The sequence below is a fragment of the Heterocephalus glaber genome, unplaced genomic scaffold (assembly GCF_053883595.1).
Source record: "Heterocephalus glaber isolate CG9 unplaced genomic scaffold, H.glaber_assembly_v1.0 deba00001504, whole genome shotgun sequence".
Lineage (NCBI taxonomy): Eukaryota > Metazoa > Chordata > Mammalia > Rodentia > Bathyergidae > Heterocephalus > Heterocephalus glaber.
Genome location: NW_028258324.1, coordinates 15955972 through 15974076, shown reverse-complemented (window position 1 = coordinate 15974076; position 18105 = coordinate 15955972). Strand labels below are relative to the sequence as shown.

Here is an 18105-nt window from a genome sequence, read left to right as displayed (position 1 = left end):
GCAGACCTCTCCGCTTTCTCCCAGATGGTTTTGGTGTAGGTACTGGGCTGTGAAAGATTGGTGGAGATAGAGGCAGGGGAATTGAAAACTTCAGATGGATTCTGCCCTTGTGCTGCTTCTCATGTTTCTTTAGGTAACTTCTCTATCTAAAAGAAAGTGGGAGAATTGTTGCTGATTGATGGGGTTTATAAAAGCTTCAGTCCCTGCTCCAAAAACAAAACCTTGGACCTGTATCAAATCACCTACCTGAGTAAGTTTTAATTTAAAGCTAGAGTTCACTTAGGCATTTTTAAATGATTCCCTGCTGTAACCATTTGTTTCTGCTCTTCCAGCCAGGCCTGCTGGGTAAGAGGGCCTTGGCTACACCTGGGGGCTGGTCACCACTGGGGTGGGGCTGAGGGCCCAATGGCCAGAAGCTACTTCATAGTCCACTGTGCTTTCTAACTTGCTTGGGCTGTAGCCTGAGGGCAGAGGAGTGGGTGAAGGCCATGCTGCAGCTGCAGCCAGAGTCTGATATTCAAAGAAGGGCTTGGCTTTGGCATCACAGACAAAATGAAGAGGAAGAGAGGTCAGAGAGAGATCTAGGAAGTAGATAGTCAGGATCTGGTGAGGGAAGAATTGAAAAGCAGATGGAGATGGAAGGAAAAGGGTGTACAGTGACTTCCCAGCAACTGACTGCATGATAGTTCTGTTCATTTATGGGAAACTGGAGGAGATCATGTAGGTACCCAGAGGAGATGGAGGTTTCCAGGTGAAGAGAAGAGCTCCAGGGAAAGGAAGAAAGCAAGTGGCTCTAGGCCAGATGTGTCAAGGAAATGGGTTCAAGATGCTTGCATCATTTATTTAGTAAGCATTCATTAAGCACCTTCTCTGTACCAGGTTGTAGGCTAGGAATATAAGGAACAAGGGTGTTGGTCCCAGAATAGGAGGAAGGTCAATTTCCTTGATGTTTGAATGCTGTGAGGGCAGTGAGGCACAGGCCACCCACTTCAGGATGCCTTCAGCAGGCTTGATAATGTGGAATGAGGAACCACAGTCATGGAGAAATGGTGCATCGTGGCAAGTTGGGTTTCAGGAGGTGGCAGTGAGAGGCAACCAGGGTCCTAGGGGCTAGACAGAGAGGCCAGAAACCTGCCTTAGGAAGTGGAGGCAAGGAAGGGAGCTGAGGACAAGATCAGGACAAAAGAAGGACTCTCAGAGGAAATAGACACAGAGGGTAAAGGGATTTGTGGCTCAAAATGCAGATTGTGTTATTACTGGCAGGACTCTGATTTAGGAAAATGATAGCCAAGAACCTGCTGATATATGATGTGTGTTTGATATCTCAGAAAATGACAACTTCAACTCATAGAAGTATTTTATAAATTCTGATTTCTATTACTTTTGAGCTGAACAGTTTTTTAATTGTTAAGTTTTAACAATATCACCTTTTTCATTATTCCATAACACATTGAGAGGTGTAATATTTTCTCTTCACTTTCTTCACTTGAAGTGTGGTGTGTGTGTGTGTGTGTGTGTATGTGTGTTTTAAAGCACCTCTGAGTTCTATTTTCTTTGCAGGATGACCTCTTAGGGGCCATTTAATCCAAACAAGTATTTTTATGAAATGGAGTAGTCACAAGAAATGACAGAATAACACCAATAAGGTTACATTTATGAAGCATTGATTCCTTGAACTTCTGACATTTCCCCTCTTTTTTCTATCCCTTAACATTTGAACTCCATTGTTTCAGTTAAATGGGAGTAAGATACTTTTCATGAGCCTCATTTTGAACCATTTTAATCTTCTCTCAAGTGAGTGTGCATCTCTGGTTTAGCACATTGAGCTAGTTTTTCTTTGGTTGCATTTACTTTTGAAAGCTGTCTACTCTCTGAGAAGCAGAGCTGCCTTTGGTTTTTCAGTGACCCAGCCTCTCTCCAGGGAGGCAAGGGATGATGATTTATTGGATCTCGATCCCCTCTCCTAGGAAAAGAGCCTGCAAGGTATCTCTTTACTTTTTTTTTTCACTCATTAAATTTATTGGTACATTTTAGGTATACAATATGATGACATTCATCATTGGGAATTTGTACCTTCACATAATCTCTCTTGGTTCTTATTTTTGTCCCCATTCCCCTGCCCTCCCTTCAGCCCCTTAACCCCTCCCTATTTACAAAGACTTTGTTTCTGTTTTTTCCTTTTCTCATATTTTTTACTTTCCCTTCTTTGCTGTACCCCTCCCATTTCCTCTTCCCCTTTCCCTTTGGACCTTTACTTTCAAAATTAAAAATGATTTAATCTGGTTTTGAGAGTGGTTTGCAATCCACTTAAACATGGTGTGGGTTCAAACATGGACGTCAGAGCCCTGAGTTCCTAGCAAAAGCCTCTGGGGTCCATTCATAGCTGAGATATGCTGCTGCCACCTACAGGTGGCCTTGTTCACACCTTGGTCCTGGGCGGCAGGACCACCCTACCCAGCAGAGAGACCTGGGGAACCTGTCAAGGTGGGGGTAGCTCCCAGCTCACCCCTCCTTGCTAAGTAGCCTTAAGCAAAGTAGTTCAGTTCTCTGAGTCTCAGTTTCCTTGCACCTAATTGGTTGATAACATTACCCAGCTCACAGGGTAATTCTACAGCTTTGCTCTACGCACCAGCACCAGTCAGCTTCACTTCTAGGTCCCGTTACATGTGGGTACCCTGATGTACACCTCACTGGAGTGTGGCTTTTAACTACGATGGCTCCTCCAACAACACAGGCTCCCATGGGGCAATGACATGCTGAGCCTCCTGGGACCCCATGCCTGGCCTGGGCCCTGGCTGGCTCAGATGAGACCTGTGGGCAGGAATCTTCCTGCCAGCATTGCTACCAGCCTGATGATGAGGAGCCAGAACATTCCCTCAGCCTTGAAGCTGAGTAGAACAATGAGGGCTGAACACAGCAGGGGTGGGCTGTCAGTGTACTGTTTTGTAAGAAGGTGAGTGTGCTTCCCCTGGTTGGCAATCTCCCTGTTCTAAGTGGTGGTGGGGGCTTGCTTTGGTTGCCTTGGTGGAGTGGTTGCCTTGGTTGGCAACAGAAGAGAAGAAGAGAAATGGCCAGAACAGGGGCACTGAGTTACTGTGGGAGAAGCTTTAACAGGCCATTGGGAATGGAATGGGAAGCATTAAGAAAGACCATTTTGCACCCTTGTTCCGAGCCTAAGGACCTTTGAGGGTCATGCTACCCTCAGACACAGACAGCCTAGGCATCTTAGTTCCAGCGGCCAACTTCAAGATGAACCTGTGATTTTTAGGAGCCTGGAATCTCATTTCTGATGGAAAAGCAGTTCAAAGCCCTTCACAGTGGGTCAGTGACATCGCCTGCAGATAAAGTGCTGAACATTATTGGCTTTTGCTCTCTCAATATTACGAATGTTATGCAGACTTCCTCCGCTCAGAGCAACCTCCGGCTTTTGAATTATTTTGGCATGGATATATGTGGACTCATCAGTGGAGTTTTAATCTATTTTGTTTTTATTTTATTTTTTCCCTCAGATCGGGAAATGTACTTTCTTGATCTAAGGCCTAAAAACAGAAACTCCTCTGAAAAGAGGGAATGTCTTATGAAACTTAAAGTGACAACCATATGGTGGGCAATATTATTTCATTCTAACACATGAGTTTTCATGATTCAAATGTTTTATATTCTGCAGGTGTCCATTAATTTTGCTTTCTGTCAAAGTTTTTGTATACCACTTTCTAGAGAAATCATAGTTAAGTTTTTACAACAACTCCATGCTCTTCTTAGTTTCCAGAATGTTCTCTATTTATAGTAGAAAGGTTCATGTTGGATTAAATCAGAAAGTCATTTTAAATAATCACTTTGGAGGTATCAAAGTGATGGGGTTTTTAAAATTTTAAAAATATAATAGTTTTCTCTGGCTATTTTTTGGATCCTACTGTTGAAGGGAAATCAGATATTCCCTTTTGTAAATGAAGTTGTGAAATCCTCCCTGAAGGGTTTTAGAAATAAGAGATAGTTCTCCCTGGGGGTGATGTCAGTGACTTCTGCCTCAAGGAAGGGAAATGGAGCAGAGAATTGCTCAGGGTCTTTTTTTGCCTTATATTTCTCTGAATTTATTCCCTACACAGAAAGGAAGGATCTTGTGCATATTCCACATTTGCCACCAAGCACCAGTCTCACTGGGCCTGGGATGGAGCTCTCTGTAATGATGCAATCTTAGAATTAAACCCAACATCTCCGGGACCAAAGGGCTTGCTCTGTAAGGCAGTCTCACTGGCCCTGAGCTGGCAGTTTTAAGCCCACAGTTCTGACTCTAGCTCTGTTATTTACTAAATATATAACCTCAAGCCAAGCAACATTACCTCTCCTGTCCTCAGTTTCTTCAACTGTAAAATAGGTGTGTTGGACCAGATGTTAACATACTGTAAATGGAAGCACCATGGTTAGATATTTTGATTAACATAAGCCTTCTAGTTAGATCATTTTCTCTGCTTAAAGAAAACTTCAACTCCCAATCTTCATGTTTTCCTGATGATTTCTTTTCAAAATAGGAAATGAAAAGCTTTCCTGACATTCATAATAAGGAATCAAAATGTAATGACTTCTAAAGAGTCTCAGCCAATCTTGGAGAAACCTACCTTGAGAAATAAATGCTTCATTTTATAGAGAAGAAAGGGGATTGGTTCCTTTCATTCAGCAAAAAGTGGTAATTTCACTAAAGCAGTGTTTGCAGAGACCTGTCACCTTCAAAGTGCTGTGAACCTGTAGCATGTGTCTTAGTGACCTTTGTCCCTGCTTTCATTTATCTGAAAGGGAAATGGGCTCAATTCTTGACTAGAAATCGCATCTCTGTGTTGGGGCCTTGAGACACTCTCATTCATCCCTCTGGTGCTCCTGAATTGAATGCTGTGAATCAGTGTGTGTTTCCTCCAGAGGTATTAATGCCTTTTTGATGTAGAGTTGATCAGCCTGATGTGCTTAATCCAAATAGTGTTTCAAATAGACTGTTGTTGGGGTTGTTTGATCCAGAAGCTCTCCCTTGTATGCAGTGGAGCCCAGGGTACTTCAGGGAGTGCTCTGAGGCATGAGGCTAGGCAAGTCCTTTGCAAAGAAATCATGTCCGCCTTCCTGGACAGCAGCTCAGAGACCCAGAGGGCCACACACAGTAGCAAATGCTGCAGGAATTGTTTGCTCACTAGCAAAAAACCCATAAAAACTCACCCATAAAAACTCATCCTTCTGAGGGTGTAAAACAACTGTTAGGAACATCCTCTTATAGAGCTTCTCAGGAAGAAATGTTCAAAAGCCAAATTCCCCTTTGCTTTGGTGTAAAACCATTGAGTCAGTGAATAGTGATTTTGCCCACTTCCCCTGTGGAAGAGACAAAAGTTACATTTGTCTGAGACTTCGGTTGCTAATTGTCTTTTAACAACACAGTGGCAACCCCAGAGAGTTTGGTATAAAACACCAGGATTTTGGCTCCAACCCTTGGGCACTTGCTGGGTTGCAGGAGACCTTAAGAAGCCACAGGCAGTCTGAAGCCCCTTTTCCACACAGTCCTGCCTGGGCAGCTTCCAGGGGGATCCCTGTGCACTCATGACGCATTTTTGTGCATTTCATGTTTGTTTCTTAAAACTACAGAAAGAGTAGAGTAGCTGTCCTTATCCAGTGGTGATACACTCCAAGCCCCCTGATGGGTTCCTGAATCCACAGATCATACCAAGCCCTATAATTGAATGCTTCTTCTGTCTTAACAAATCACTTATCATACACTGAGGCTGTAACCTTTGTACTTGAGGTGAGACACCAAAACTAGCATGAACTTCCTTTTCGTTCTTCACATTCACAGAGATGATTTGTTTTTACTGTATATCTTAACAACCTCCACATAGGTTTTTTGTTCTTAAATTGAGAACTTTCATCTTTTACTTTAATAAAAGTATTTTACAGCTTCTTTGGCATATGTGAATTGCCAGCATCCCTACTCTCTCATTTTAGAGCCATTATTAGGTAAAATAAAGGTTGTTTGAACACAAACACTACAGTACCATAGCATAAAAACCGAGATGGGTGCTAAGTGACTAACAGGCAAGTAGCATGTATGACATGGATATGCTGGACACAAGGATGAGTCATGTTTGGGGCAAGATGCAGTAGGACAGCTACTCAGAACAGTGTGAAATTTAAAAGTTGTAAATTGTTTATTTCTGTAATTTTTACTTAATATTTTCAGACAAAGGTTGATTGTGGGTAACTGAAATAAAAAAGCAAAACCTTGGATAAGGAGGAACTATTGTACACGCTTAGGACAAAAGGTCATTAGGATAAATGATATACTGATAAAGCCCGAGTCTGTTCATTCCTGTTTCAGTCTCCTAGTATCCCTGCTCCTTCTGTAATGATTTACTGTTAGGTGTGCACTTATTTTATGGATTTATAAATGTATATACGTATATATAAACTATATATTATTTCTGTATATTATAGCAATATAGATTGCTTTGCTGAAATAATATGAGATAATACTATATGCAACTTGCATTCCTTTCTCCAGTATTAACTCATTAATAATCTGCCACATAAGTACATGTAGCATTATGTTACTCTTTTTAACAGCTGCATAGTGTTACGTGAAATTTAACCACTTTCCTGTTGTAGACATTTGGATCTCTAATTTTTCATAATTGCAGGTAAGCCCATGGAGAATACCCTGCTGACACATGTTTGTAGACGTCTGGCCATGTTTATTAATAATTATACTGCATTTATTTGAAGATATGCTATGCACACACATATACACACATGCATGCATGTACACAACCCTATGCATACATAGCTCAACTATGAGGTTAATTTGTGGGACATTTCTTAAATCCTTGGCCTACTCTAGCCCATTCACACTTCAGATGTTAGCTTTAAGAACTGAACAGATTTTGTTTTGTTTTGTTTTTTTATGCCCTTAGCCTTCTGCTTTAGGAAGGAATATTGCCCAGAGACGGCAGTTGGCTACTTATTTTTCTTAACCTGTGTTAGCATTCAGACCTCTTAAATCTCACTTGCTGGGTGCATGAAGTTAAATTGTGGCAAATACCATCAAAGAACCTAGAGTGTTCGAGATAGCTTTTGTATAAATTAAAACTCTTCTTTTCAATACTTCCATCACTATATTAGATTCCTAGAGCTGCTGCAAAGAATATTTTGTAGTTTAAAACAATGGAATTTATTTTGTCATGGGTCTGGAGGCAAGAAGCAAAGTGTCAGTAAGGCCATATGCCCTTTGGAAGCTCTAGAGCAGTGGTGGCGAACCTATGCCTTGCATGCTGTTTGTTATCACTGAAAGCTCTAAAAGGTTTGCCATCACTGCTCTAAGAGGAATCTGTTCCTTGCCTGTTACAGCTTCTGGTGGCTGCCAGCATTCCATGGCTTGCAGCCACATCATTGTAATCTTCAAGGCAAGTATCTCCAAATTTCTCTCTCATACATCCTTCTCTTTGTGTATGTCGAATCTCCTTTTGCCTCCCTCATACAAGGATACATAAATTGTATTTAGCACCCCATCTCAGGATGCCTTACTTAATCACGATGGCAAAAATAGCATTTATGGGTCCCAGGGATTAGGACCTGATATCTTTGGGGCACACTATTCATCCTACTGTGATGGGGTTTTGATGCATTTTTCAGTGTACTTTAACTTTTTGCTGATACTTATGGTATTATCTTTGAACTCTTTGGAAAGAGTATTTTCATTCACAAGGAAGGCAGAGTTATTTTGTTTTGTGCTTTGAAAAATTGACTTCAAAGGTGAGGTCACAGAGTCAAGATCAGACAGAAACTTTTTGGCTGACAAACATCTTAAGCCAGAGACTGTATGGCATGTGTTACAGGCAGAACTGTAGCACATTAAAGTACAAATGTGCCTGTCTTCTTTTTTTAACCTGGAAGCTTTCAGCTGTGCAAGTTTTTGTGCACTAGCTGGAAGGAAATTGGGAAGCCTTCTGCTCCATCTGTATTTCCACCTTTCTTCCTGCAGCTCAAACCACACCTAAACCATGAAGTTCATTTTAAAATCTGCCCAGCTGGGCACACAGGTGTTTCACTGTTGTGAAAACAGTGGAGAGTACTGAGCAATACAACAGCATAGCATGCAATACAAGGATGAGGTTTGTGAGCACACATTTAACTGGCCTGCTCCTTTAGGCTCCTGGCTTCCTCTTGAAAGGCCCACTACAGCTTTTGACTTGGCCCTGCCCCTGCCATGTGAATGCTAATCTTATACTTCCATTTCCTGACTTCACAGTAGACCTGAGTGCTCATAAAATAAACTGTGTCACTCAGCATTATTGTGTGTGTTCTAGGATTTAGTCCAAAATGGCCCAAAATACTCCCTATTTCAGCAGAACTCCCTTTGGCCACTGCCTATTAATATATTTAAAGAACAGGGATGTGAGAGTGCACACTGGTCAGGTGGAGAACATGCTTCCCTGCAGAGAGGTCCCCAGGCAGACAGCAGTGGCCCAGGGGAGTGGATGGGGGAGATGCTGGCTGCCTCATTTCAGACAGAGGACAGTGTACAGGCAAATCTGCTGCACCTGAACCAGGAGCAGTGCATATACCCGGGTCTATCTGCTTATGAAGAGTCTTGAATATGAAGGGCTCAGATTTAAAGGTCACAAATCAATTGTAGGAAGTCAAATAAAGCAAGCCCCAAATACGGCTGTTTTTGTCACTTTCTAAGCCAGTGACAAATATTAGAAAACATCCCACAATATCCACCACAGAAGCAGATTGCCAAGAGTATAGAAAATAGTGATGCTGAGGCCTGCCCAGATACCATCAGTAAGTGCGTGCAGACCCCAGCCAGAAGCCTGCCTGGACAACAGCAGTGCAGGTGGGCACGCCCCATCCAGTGACCCACCCAGACCAGTGGCTCAGGCATGCAGGCCCTAGCCAAAGGCCAACCTGGAAAACAGCAGCACAGACGCACAGGCCTCAGCCATAGGCCCACCCAGATACTACCAGTAAGTACACACAGACCCCAGCTAGAAGCCTGCCAGGACAACAGTCACATGGATGTGCAGGCCCCAGTGGTGGCCCCACCTGGAAACCAGTGGCTTGAGCACACAGGCCCCAGCCAAAGCCCTGCAGGGAAAACAGTGGCATGGGTGCTCAGGCCCCAGCAAGAGACCCACCCAAATACCATGGCTAAGTGTGCACAGGCCCCAGCCAGAACCCTGCCTGGACAACAGCACAGCACAGGAACCCAGAAGGGCGACATTCTGAACCCAGGAATTGACACAGTGGTGACTGGCACAACAGAGAGAAGTCCACTCTGAGGCTTGGTAAGAACTGAAGCCCACTGGGCGAGCAATCACCTCAACAAAGGCACATCGGACTGCATCTGTTGAAATGAGAAAACACATAAACAAGACTCAAAACCAGATTTCCCTATCACCTAAGGCAACCCAAGAGATAGGACAATCTGATACTCAACCACCTGGACTCCCTGAACTGGCAACAAAAAGAGGATCTGGAAAAAATGAAATCAGAAATAATTTCTCAGATAACAACAGAGATTGTATCCATAGTGCAAGACATCATTAATAACTAGAGCAGACACAGATTAAAAAAAAAATAGAGGAGCTGAGGAACATGATGGAGTCCTAGTTGAGAAAACAAATGGAATCCATAAAACAGATGAAAACAGATATCCAGGATATTAAAGACTGCATTGAATGTTTACAAAGCAGAATGAGCCAATGTGAAGACAGAATTTCAGATATAGAAGACAGGATTGCAATTAGTGACCAGGAAAAGAAAGATTTCTTAAAAATAGTAAGGGACAATGAGAAATCAATATAGCAGCTGCTAGATGATGCAAAGAATTACGTAAGACTGACTGGAGTCAGTGAAGAAACAAGAGAGAGTGCAAATGACATTAAAAAAAATAAAAATAAAAAAAATTTTTAGAAAATGTTCACAGTAGTAATGCCAGAAAACTTCACAAGCAGGGCAAAAGAACTTGACATTCAGATAAGTGAGGCATATAGTACTCCAACTAGCCATGATCAAAAACAATCTGCACCTAAGCATGTCATAGTCAAGATTCCAGAAACCAACAGAAGAACAAAATACTACAAGTAGTTAAAAAAATAAATCACATACAAAGGAAAGCCCATCATAATCACAGCAGATGTCTCAGCACGAACCCTGAAGTCAAGAAGAGCCTGGAGTGAAGTATTTCAAGTCCTAAAAGAAAACAACCTCCTACCCAGATTGATATAACCTGCAAAACTATCTTTCAAAATCAATGGAGAAATAAGATACTTTAATGACAAAGAACACCTGAGGAACTTAATGAATACCAAACCAGTGCTCCAAAAAATTTTGAACAATATCATAGGAAAAGACAATAAGGGTCACAACCCCATGAAACCCAGCAGAATGAATCGGTCGGGCAAGACAAGAAATTAAATGAAAAGGCAGAGAATCCAATGACAGGTAAAGCTCATAACAAGGATGAGTCAATACATATCAATTATATCTATGTTAATGGTCTCAATTCACCAATCAAAAGAAACAGACTGGCAGAATGTGTCAAGAAGCAAGATTCAAGAATATACAGCATACAAGAAACATATTCAATTCAAAAGGAAATTCATTCATAGACTGAAAATTAAAGGGTGGAAAATAATTCTCCACACAACAGGAACCCAAAAAAAGCAGCAATAGCTATCCTATTTGCAAATCAAATGCATTTCAAACCAACACTAATTAAAAGAGACAAAAAAGGCCACTACATCCTTGTAAATCCAAGAGGAAGAGATGATAATCATAAATATATATGCACCAAATACTAGTGCACTCAACTATATAAAACAAATATTAATGGACATGAAAAGTCAAATAAGCACTAATACAATAGTAGTGGGGGACCTCAATACCCCACTGTCACAAATAGATCAACTGAACAAAATAAACAACAAAATACTAGAACTCAAACAAACTCCTGAATAAAGGGGCTTAATAGATGTCTACAGAGTGTTCCATCCCACAAAATCAGAATACATATTCTTTTTGGCTGCACACAGGTCATTCTCCAAAATAGACCACATACTTGCTCATAGAACATGTTTAAGTAAATGCAAAGTATTAAAGTTATTCCCTGTATATTATCAGATCATAGTGTGATGAAATTGGAGTTCTACAACAAAAGAAACCATGAGAATTTCATAAACACATGGAAATTGAATGACACACTTCTCAAAAACCAATGGGACACAAAGGAAATTAAAGAAGAAATCAGTTTCTATAATTGAATGACAATGCCAATACAACATGTTGGAATCTATGGGACACAATGAAAGCAGTCTTATGAGGGAAATTCATAACAATGAATACTCATGTTAGGAAAATGGAGTGAGCTCAAATAAACAACCTAATGGTGAACCTCAAGCTTCTAGAAAAAGGAAAGCAGGTCAAACCCAAAGCTCATACAAAAGAGGAAAGCATAAAAATCAGAGAAGAAATCAATGCAATGGAGACTAAGAGAATGATACAAAAAATCAATAAAGCGAACAGTTGATTCTTCAAAAGAATAAACAACATTGAAAAACCTTTAGCCAACCTTATCAAGAAAAGGAAAGAAAAGACCCAAATCGGTGCAATTAGGAATGAAAAGGGTGAAATTACAACAGATCCAGCAGAAATCCAGAGGATCATCAGTAACAACTTCAAGAACCTATACACCAATAATATGGAAAGCACAGAAGAAATGGACAGATATCTAGATACATATGATTACCAAAGTTGAATGAAGACCTAAAAATTCTAAACAACCTAGTATCAATCAATGAAATTGAAAATGTAATAAAAAACTTACCAACAAAGAAAAGCCTGGGTCCTGATGGCTTCACTGCTGAATTCTACAAGACATTTAGAGAAGAACTATTAACACTACTATTTAAACTCTTCAATGAAATTGAAAGGGAAGCAATACTCCCAAATTCATTCCTGGAAATAAGCATCACCTTGGTGCCCATAGCAGAGAAAGACCCAAACAAAAAAGAGAACTATAGGCCAATCTGACTAATGAACATAGATGCAAAAATCCTTAATAAGATACTGCCAAATAGAATGCAGAAGATCATCAAGAAGATCATACACCCTGAGCAATGCAGGGATGATTCAACATACACAAATCAATAAATGTAATACACTACATCAATAGAGCCAAGGACAAAAACCATATAATCATCTCAATAGATGCAGAAAAAGTGTTCAACAAAATCCAACACCCATTCATGATAAAAAGCCAACAAAAAATTGAAATAAATGGTCTCTGTCTCAACCTGATAAAACCTATCTATAAAAAACCAACAGCCATATCAAAAAAAAAAAAAAAACAAAAAAAACCAACAGCCAACATCATACTAAATGGTCAAAAACCGAAATCCTGCACACTAAAATCAGGAAGAAGACAAGGATGTCCACCATCACTACTACTGTTCAGTATAGTTTTGGAAACATTAGCCACAGACATTAGATAAAAGAAAGAAAAAAAGGAATAAAGACAGGAAACAAAGAAGTTAAATTATCATTATTTGCAGATCACATGATACTTTATATAGCAGACCTCAAGAACTCCACCAAAAGACTTATAGACTTAATAACCAAATTCAGTAGAGTAGCTGGATACAAGGTCAACACACAAAAATCAATAGCCTTCCTGTACATGAATAACAGACTCACTGAGAGAGGAACTGGAGAAACAACTCCTTTCACAATAACATCCCAAAAACTGAAATATCCAGGAATCAACCACATGAAAGAAGTCAAAGACCTCTACTCTGAAAACTGCAGCACTGAAAAAAGAGATCAAAGAGGATATCAGAAAATGGAAAGACATCCCTTGCTCCTGGGGAAGAAGAACCAACATATTGAAAATAGCCATACTTCCAAAACTGCTATATAGATTCAATGCAATCCCAATTGAAATCCCAGCAGCATACTTCACAAAGCTTGAGAAAACAATCCAAAAAGTCATTTGGAACAAGAAGAGACCCAGAATAGCAAAAGCAATTCTAGACACACAGACAAGGTAAGGGGTATCAAAATCCCCAACTTTAAACTATACTACAAATCTACTATGATAAAAACAGCATGGTACTTACTGGCAAAGAAACAGAACCATGAATCAGTGGAACAGATTAGAAGATGCAGAAACAACTCTAGACACACTCAGCCACCTCATCTTTAACAAAGGAGCCAAACACCCTCACTGGAGGAAAGATAGCCTCTTTAATAAATGGTACTGGGAAAATTGGGTTTCAACTTGCCAAAGATTAAAACTAGATCTATATCTCTCACCATACACTAAACTAAAATGAAAATGGATCAAAGATATAAATATTAAAACAGAAACACTAAACCGGCTGGAAGAGAGGTTAGGTAGAACTCTTGAAGATGTTGGCGTAGAAAAAGATTTCATGAACAGAACCTCAGTCACATGTGAGCTAGCACAAAGAATCAACAACTGGGATCTCATGTTATTAAAAACGCTTCTGCACAGCAGGAGAAACCACCAGCAGCACAAAGAGAACCTACAATGTGGGAAAAATTTTTCACTTGCTATTCCTCAGACAGTGGTCTACTATCTAGAATATATAAAGAATTTTTGAAAATCAGACCTCCCAAATTTAAAGACCCAATCCAAAAATGGGCATCTGAAATGAACAGACTTTTCTCAGATTAAGAAGTAGAAATAACAAACATATGAAAAAATGGACAGCACTGGTCATTCAAGAGATCAAAATAAAAACAACGCTGAGATTCCACCTCACTCCAGAAAGAATAGCTGCTATCATGAAATCAACCAGTAACAAATGCTGACAGGGTTGTGGGGAAAGAGGAACCCTTCTCCACTGTTGGTGGGAGTGTAGACTGGTGCAACCACTGTAGAAATCAGTATGGAGATACCTCACAAAACTAGGATTAGAGGTCCCATTTGACCCAGCTATTCCCCTGCTGGGTATCTTCTCAAAAGAATTAAAAGAATCATACCATAGCAATATATGTGCACCCATATTCATAGTGGCACAGTTTAAAATAGCTAAAATTTGGAAACAGCTCGATTGCCTATCAACTGGAAACTGGATAAAGAAAATGTGGGTGTTTTTTTTATAAAATGGAGTACTACTCAGCCATAAAGAATGAGAAATTAGAGACATTTATAACTAAATGGATGCACATTGAGGCGATACTCTTAAGTGAAATAAATAGGACACACACATGTAAATACTGAATAGTTTCTCTGGTGTGAGAAACTGAAAGTGTAAATAAGGATCAAAATATATAATAGATAATGTGAAATAGGAAGAAAAGGGGCAAAGGGGAAGTGGGAGGGGTAGGAGAAAGTAAAGGTAAAGGAATAAATCTGAGAAAAGGAAAAAATGTAAACAAAGTATTTGTAAAAAGGGAGGGGTGGAGTGGTGGAAGGATGGGCAGGGGAATGGGGGAAAAAAATAAGAACCATGATATATCATGTAAAGGTACAAATTCCCAATGATGAATGACATCATATTGTTTACTTAGAATGTACCAATGAAATTAATGAATAAAAGAAATGATGCTTCGCTTCTCAATAAACACTGACACTTTTAATCAAAATAATATATACACATGGTTTCTTTTTTTAATCAAGACAAAAGGGCTTTTTGTGAAAAATTACAGCTCCATCCCCAAAACTTCCTCCGCTTGTCTATATCCCAAAGGCAAATTCCTTCAGCTTCTTGAATCTTTTTAAATTATTTCAGGGAGTTAAATGCACAACTCTAAATTTTATACCACTAAGTTTTATTATGAAAGTAAAGCTTTAACTCCTTTATATTCTATACCTTTCCTTCTTCCTTCCTCTCATTTTTGATGTTTCTGTTGTAATTTTAGTCTTTTATTTGTTATCTTTTTATTTTAAATAATATACTTCTATCTCTTGAGTCACAGATTGCAAATTGTTTACCCATTATCCATTTTCCCATTCTTTCTTACTAAAACAAACCCAGTTCACTGTTCCATCTAAAAAAAAAACTATACTTCTCAATATTTATTGTGATCACTTTCCTTGTCACTGGGTACTGGCTGATGCAGTATAAACAGAATTTGTTAGGGCTACAAAAAAATATGAAGGGAGCTGACTTTAAAAGGTTGGCTACTTTTGCCATTCTCCCTTTTCTACTTCCCACTTGGAATATAGATAGGATGGCTAGAGTGCCAACAATCCTCTCAGACCATGCAGCAATCTTGAAGTAGACAGTTTTGAAGGAATAGTCTAAGAATAATAGATTCAAAAAAAATCTAGGAACCAGGGATTTGGCTCAGTGGTTCCATCGCCTGTCTCACAAGTGGAAGGTCCCAAGTTCGATCTCCGGTACTCCCCTCAAAAAAAAAATCTAGAAGGATCCTTGGATATTAATGATATCAGAGCTGGTACAGTAGCCCTAACCTGCCTATCTTCCAGTTTCATTTTGTGGTAAAGGAGTTTAAGCCCTGTCTTGTGTAAGCACTATTTTTCCCGTATATGTTATTCACAACCAAATCTCTGTTTCTGGTTCATCACCTTTAATCAGTGTAGACCAATAGTGGCGAAACTATGACACATGTACTGCAGCAGCTGTATCATTGAAAGCTCTACAAGGTTCTCCATCCCTGGTCTGGACTCTTCCTGTGATGGAGGAAAAATATTAGTGCTTCTTCCCATCATTCTTCCTCCACCTGCTTCTCTTCTAGTAGCTGTATTCTTACATTGCCAATGGTGTTGACATTACAATAAAGCCTTTGTATCTTTTCACTAGATTGACTCTAAATATTGAACACCATTAAGCAGGATTTAGGTCCTTATGACCTTGTGCATGTTCATTGCTAGGTCAAGTAGTCCTGGATCACATAAAGGAAAATTCTTAATGTCAGGATCAAATGAATTTTCTTATATTCAATCAAAGGCTTAAAACTATGTCATGTTTTACTGTATATACATTTAGCCCATGCTATATATATAGTTTTTTGTTGTTGTTGTTGCTTTACTTGAATTTGTTGTGGTTGTTGTCATTTACCTACCCTGTCCAGCATTCACCTGTTTTCTTAGAGCTCATATTTTCATGCTCTAACTTGTGCTTTGCTTGCCAACCTGTACAACTTTCATTCCAATTTCACCCTCCTCCTAGGTTAGATGCCTTATCTTTTTTGGTTTTTCTTCCTGTTTTGCTGGAACACATCCTCAAAGAACTTCTTAGGAAAGAATGTCTGAGAAGGGCCAGGGCTTGTAGCTCAGTGGTGGAGGGCTTGCCTGGCATGCTCCAAGGTCCTGGTTTGATCCCCAGCACTCCAAAAATAATATGAAGAAGAAGAAAGAGTGCCTGAGAGGTAAACTTTGAATCCTTTCATATCTAAAAAATGGCTTGTTTTGCCCTCATACTTAATTGGTAGTCTATCCAGATGTAGAATTCTAGACCTAGACTTTTTGCTCTCAGAAGTGTGCAGACATTGTTCATTGCCTTTTGCATCTAACGGTCCAAATAAGAGGTCAGGTATGAGGCTTAGTTTCATTCTCTTATCTGTGAACTTTCTTTTTCTCATTCCCTAAAAATCTCTAGGGTTCCTTCTTTATTTTCAGTATTCTTGTTCTCATGTTTTAGACCAAGTGTATTATCAATTTGGTTGATTTTGGTTGAAGTGTTATACCAGCTCAAATTGGCTAAATGGTAGGAAGAGATTATTGGCACAAATTGAAATGCCCTAAGTAGAATTGACTTTAGGAGCAGTACTGATCCTGATAGAACAGAAAACAAGGAACCAAAGCAAAGGTTTTCTGTTCTATTGGGATTATTTTGAAATGGAATTGCTTATGACACGATAATCAGAGAAATGGAGCCTGGCATCAGTGAAGACTTAACAAAGAAGAGCTTTTATTTTAAATGTTTAATTGTGGAAAAATACACATAAAATTTACCAACTTAACCATTTTTAAATGTACAATTCAATAGTGTTAAGTACATTGTTGTACAACTAAACTCCAGAATGTGTTTTATCTTACAAAACTAGAATTGTAAACTCATTAAAGAGTAACTGCCTATTCCTCCTCCTCCCAATGCCTGATACTTCCACTTTACTTTCTGTCTGTATGAAAATGACTATTCTAGGTACCTTGTATTCTTAGTGTAATCATATAATATTTGTCCTTTTGCGACTGCCTTATTTCACTTGGCATAATGATCTCAAGGTTCATCCATTTGTAGTGTCAGAATTTCTTGCCTTTTTAAGACAAAATAATATTCCATTATCTATATACATACAAATAGATACACAAACACAAGGTGACATGGAAAAATATAGTGTGTTTACATTTTTAGAAATTTTATTACATTAAAAGACACATTAAAAAATACACATTGCCATTAATTTCCCTCAAAATCCTCCCCCTTCCTTCAAACACACATATCCAATCATTCTTGCCACTGTCTGAAGAAGTTCCGGAAATCCTCTCTCCTCAGTGTCTTTAGTTGCAGTTTTGGCTCCCTTGATGTTCTGAATCAACTCAAAGCATTTACCTTTCATGATCATTTTGACTTTGGGGAAGATCCAGAAGTCACACAGTGCCACATCTGGTGAATAAGATAGATGAGGACACATGGTAATGTTTTTATGTGCCTGCCTTTCTATTGGATGACACTTAGTAGCAGTGTTCACAGTATTTTTAATTACACCTTGTAAAGATGTGAAAGAGGACTTACAGAACTGCTTCAGAAAGTGACAAGAAGGATGGGATAAGTGTGTTCCAAGCAAGGGAGAGTATTTTGAAGGTAATTAGTGGCAGTGTGTCTTTTACTGTAACACACTTTATTAATTTAAACTTTCACCTTTCAGTCACCCTGTGTGTCAGTGTGTATAATGCATATTTTGGTTTTCCGTTCACTTTGCCTATCCATTCATCCACTGATGGACAATCAGGTTTCATTCATCTCTTGTTTTTTGTGAATAATGTTACCATGAATATGGAGGTACAAATGTCCGTTTGTATTATTGCTTTCAGTTCTTTTAGGTATATACTCAGAAGAAAAATTGCTGGATCAGAGAATA

At 39.3% G+C, this 18105-nt stretch overlaps 1 protein-coding gene across 8 annotated transcripts in view; it reads left to right on the top strand.

Moving 5' to 3' along the window:
- Nmnat3 (nicotinamide nucleotide adenylyltransferase 3) overlaps positions 1-18105 on the top strand; it is a 140471-nt gene that overhangs the window by 34793 nt on the left and 87573 nt on the right. The window contains exon 3 of one of the 8 annotated variants that reach the window (XM_087186232.1): positions 134-250. The exons of the other annotated variants lie outside the window; for them this stretch is intronic. The gene's annotated coding sequence lies outside the window, so the exon portion shown is untranslated. The remainder of the gene's footprint in view (positions 1-133; positions 251-18105) is intronic. 8 annotated transcript variants of the gene reach the window in all.